This window comes from Canis aureus, chromosome 34, assembly GCF_053574225.1.
Source record: "Canis aureus isolate CA01 chromosome 34, VMU_Caureus_v.1.0, whole genome shotgun sequence".
Classification (NCBI taxonomy): Eukaryota; Metazoa; Chordata; class Mammalia; order Carnivora; family Canidae; genus Canis; species Canis aureus.
The window spans coordinates 4,130,478-4,135,339 of NC_135644.1; the positions used below are offsets into that span (position 1 = coordinate 4,130,478).

General features: G+C 41.3%; 1 pseudogene; it reads right to left on the bottom strand.

Annotated features, from left to right (window-relative positions):
- Window positions 1-1,731: 1,731 nt before the first annotated feature.
- On the bottom strand, window positions 1,732-3,189 carry LOC144304554 (keratin, type II cytoskeletal 8 pseudogene; annotated as a pseudogene).
- Window positions 3,190-4,862: the final 1,673 nt, after the last annotated feature.

A 4,862-nucleotide genomic window follows, 5' to 3' on the forward strand; every position in this document is an offset into this window, starting at 1 on the left:
ACGACTCTTTATAAGCGCTAATAATCATTTTATTCCTGATACTTGCCTGGACTGCAGTTTGCTAGTACATCCTATCCACAGTCTTAAATGACTCTTCATAGTTATTGTCACATCAGATAATTCACAACAATTCTTACTTAAATGAAAAGAGGTGGAGAGAGTAACTCCAGTACAACTATAGATGATATTTTCTAAACAACCTCTTATTCAATAGAACTCTGGCAATGGCGCAGTCCTGAACACCATAGATTAGTATCATGAAGCCTTTATCTACCTTTCTAGCCCTATCTACCATTTTTACCAAATGACAAACTGAGAAATAACACAAATACCCTGATAACTGGAGGTTGACCCAAAAATAACAGCAGCCCATGGTGTCCCTCCTGAATTTAAGTAATTTAATAGAATATCGACATCTGATGACGTTACTCCACAACCATACAGGACAAAACAGACTACAAGGACATCACCCAATGACAAAAACTACTAAATCCCCCGCTCCCCTGACCAAACAACTAACCACTACTTCAACTAAGACAATTCTAGCTCTACTTTTCCATCTCACCTCCTAGATTAAAAATTATGACAATATGCAATTACTACTTTGCCATCATTCCATGACAAGTACTAATTCAGAACAGAATCCCCTTTTCTTTTCCTTCTCACAAAACATCCAGGATAAACAAGAGTAAACAGCCCATGTTATCCTCTACCGAGACAACCTACAATTCCACACTTGCTCCATCACCCTTGCTATAGCGAGTTAATAAATAGTGTTGGACTCTAGGTGCGTTCCTGGTGATCTTTAGACATTGTGGTCTATCAAGCTCACATACAACAAGAGAGATTGTTAGATTCCTAACATTGGTTAGCCTGTGGATTAAATGCTATTTTCAGGGTTTGTGGATGTGAATGTAAACTAGCACAACCACTTCAGAAAATTCTCAAGCTGGATCTACCTACCCTGAATACATAACTGTCCCATGGTGCCCAAGAGTTCCATCCCAGGTTTACATCCAAGATATAAGGAAATCCATCTCCACTAAAAGATAAGCATGGAATGTCCGTGGATGCTTTATTCATAACAGCACCAAACTGAAAGCAAGCTAAAAAAAAAAAAAAAAATCTATCCAAAAAAAAAAAAGTAAATCACTTATGTAAAGTAGTACACAGCATGTAAAGTGAATGAATTACAATTACAGTTAATATGAACTAATCTCAAACACAGAATGCTGAGCACAGAAGCCAGACACTAGATGTACATACTAGAAAAATCACTTTATATAAAGTTCAAAAAGAGGTTCTAATGCAGCAAGAAGTTAGAATATTAGTTACACTTCAGAGTATAGTCACTAGTAGCACAAGGAAGATGTAGGAAACCTCTGTTTCCTGCACTGGATTACATGAGCATATAAATTTGTAGAAATTCATAAATCTGTGTATATAAGTTACGTACACTTTTTTTCTTTTTTACAATTTTTGCTTTGTTTTGGGAATTGGCAGTCATCTGAGGCTTTATTTGGGAAAAGATACTTGAATTGGGTTTTAGTTTGGGCCGTGGGCAAGAGGGGATAACCAAGGCAGTAGACACCACCCCCCAAAGGGTATGCTAAGGACTGAGGCTGAGCCTCAGGTATGCTCCTGTCCCAGACGCATCCCTGCACAGCTCCTTCCCTCAAAGGCTCTATGGCAGCCACAGGAGCGGGGAGACTGAGGGGCTATGGTGCTTATTCAGTTGGACAGGAGGACATCAGAGGACTCAAATACCAGCTTCCCATCACGGGTCATGATCTTCTTTACAACTATGGCGTTGGAGGAGCGGCCATGGATGAAGGAGCTGGAGCCCCCACTAGAGCCCAAGCTGGACTGGAAGGAGCTCAAATTATAGTTGAGACCAGGGCTTCTGAGGCCCCTGTAGCCGAGCTCAGCCCACCTTAGAAGCCAATGGTGGTCTTAGTATGGATATTCGTGTTCTGCCTCCCAGCCTCTAGCCAGCTCGTGTCACCCTTCAATAGCTTGCAGAAGATGGTGATCTCAATGTCCTAGGCCAGCTAGATGTTCATGAATTCCTGGTAGTCATGCAGCTGTCATGCTATGTCCTAGTTGGCTTGCTGCAGGGCAGCCTTGGCCAGCTTGGCACTGGCATCCTTAATGTCTAGCTCCTTGTGCTCCTCAGTATCAACTCTAGCAGCCTCCAGGGAAGCCCTCTGGCCTTTGAGGCCCTTTAAATAGGCCTACAATCAGGTGATATTCTGGTTCATCTCAGAAATCTCCATCTTTGTGCGAGGGAGGTTAGCCCCGTGCTTCCTAGCCAATGTCTGCAGCTCCTCATACTTGATCTGGTACGTGGCCTTAGCCTCAGCCCAGCTCCAGCTGGCAGTGTCCTCATACTGGGCCTTGACCTCAGCAATGATCTGTCCAGGGCCAGGGAGTGGCTATTGTCCATAGACAGAACCATGGACATGTCTGAGACCTGGGACTATGGCTCATGGATGTCCTCTTCATACAGCTGCCTTAAGAAGCTAATCTCATCAGTTGGCACATCCAGGTGGGATTCCAGCTCTCTCTTGTTTATGTAAGCTTTCTCCACATCCTTCTCAATGAGGACAAATTCATTCTCCACATCTGCATGCACTTTGACCTCCCTCTATCTATTCTTGAAGTCCTCCACCAGCCCCTCCAAGTCCACTGCTACCTTCAGCTTCTCCTGGCCCAGTGTGTCCAGCTGCTGCCTAAAGTTGTTGATATAGCTCTTCACCATGTTGTCCATGTTGCTCCAGACTATTTTCTCCTGCTGTAGAAGGCTCCACTTGGTCCCCAGAATTTTGTTCTGCTGCTCTGTGTGCTGCATCTTGTTGATGAAGGAGGCAAATTTCTTGAGCATCTTGTCTGCAAATTCTGGGTGCACACAGTCTGGATGTTGAGGTCCACCTCCAGTTTAAGGAAGTTCAGCAGCTCTAGTTTACTGAGACATCTGTGATGCCCCCCATACTCCTAGCCCCACTGCAGCTCCCAGCCATTCTCATGCTGGTGCCCAGTTCACCCCTAGGAAACTGCTAATACTGACCATTTGGGAGAAGGCAGAGGAGCTGATGCCAGCGCCAGGGGCACTCATGTGCAAGCAGTTACTAGAGGCCCAGGGACTGGAGGTAGACACTTACAGGATTTTTGGTTCACCCTGATGGACATGGTGGAGATTGGAGGGGAGGCGAGCCGGCTACACCTTATAGAGATTTGAGAAGAAGCCAAGAAGCTGCTTGTAGGTAGGCTAAAAATTCTGAATTTACTGGTTTTCACAAAAATGCAGTACACACACCAAAATTTAACTATCATTCTTGCGTAGTAGGATTCTATTTTTTAAAAAACTACATTAAGTACAGTTACTATATCATTCAGAGTCCACTATTAAGCAGATGGCATATCAAAAGCTTAGTTGAAAGAAGTTTAAGGAAGAAACAATTTCTAGAGGTGTAGGCAGAGCTCAGTAAACCAACATGCCGTGGTGATGCACCCAGGAGCTAGCAAGAGTAGGAAGTTCTTAAGCCTCATCACAGAAGGGGAAGGAGTCACTATAAGCCAGCAAAGAGCGTAGTTGCAGATAATGAGCACCTCAAAGAAAACAGCCACTGACTAAACCTTAGACTGGCAGAGACAGGGAAAAGGAAATAATTACCTTGACCTTTCTTTTCCTTCCCACAGTCAGCGCTCACATGGTTCATCCAACCAGAACCAGGGGGAAAGGGATTTCAGTAGGTGTAAGTTGAAGAAAGTAGTTTCCCAGAGCACAGAGTAGAGCAGAAAAGAGGATGGAAAGAATCTGCAAGGGGAAATGGAAAAAACTAGCAGTTGTAGAATCTATAAAATATTTACAATGGACTATTTCAGAGAAATGGGTACTATCTGCCTCAATCACAAAGGAAAACACGTACTTTTCATTCTGCCACAAGTTCCTTAATTTTTTTCAACTTCCTTTCTCTGAGACCAATTGCTGTTTGATTTATATTTTTACTGCTTCATTTTTAAAACATGGGATCTTTATATTTTGATCAAAATAAAATAGTATGATGAATCAGGAGAGCAGAATTTTTTTCCCAAATTTTTTCCCAATTTTTTTCCCCAAAAAAATATTTTTTAGCAAATAGCAGTATTAAACATTTTGTGTGGATCTCAAAAACATCATTCTCTGTTTAATATGTGTTACAATAATTGTCTTTCTAGACTTTTTGATTTCCAACCCATATTCTAGACAAGTTGTAAGCAAATACTTAGTTCAAACTGCTCTAGTCAAGATAATCCTAAAGTAGCAAGATAATTGAAGATTCACTTTCAACCATTTATTCTTTGACTTGGACTAAATAGTCTTATACAAAAAACTCAGTTTGGGGACGCGTGGGTGGCTCAGTGGTTGAGCATCTGCCTTTGGCTCAGGGCATGATCCTGGGGTCCTGGGATCAAGTCCTGCATCAGGTTCCATGTGGGGGGCCTGCTTCTCTCTCTGTGTGTTTCTCATAATAAATAAATAAAATCTTAAAAAAAAAAAAAAAAACTCAGTTTGTATTTTAGGCTACTTTGAGGAATATATGTTTTACTTGTAATCTCCCTCCCCAAAAGAAAAGCATTTCATATTGTTAAGCAATAATATAGTATTAGCAGAGGTTTTTTTCCCCATCAGCTAAAAAGAATAATATACAGCTAATAAATTATTGTTTGCATAATGAGTAAAAAAGATTTTAGACGTTGATATAAATAATTAAAATTTGATATCTACACAGGACTAAAGATTATCATCTCAGATATTTTTAAACTTTTTAAGTGACATTTTTTATGTCTTTAAAATCTGATTATTGGCATATGCATAAAAC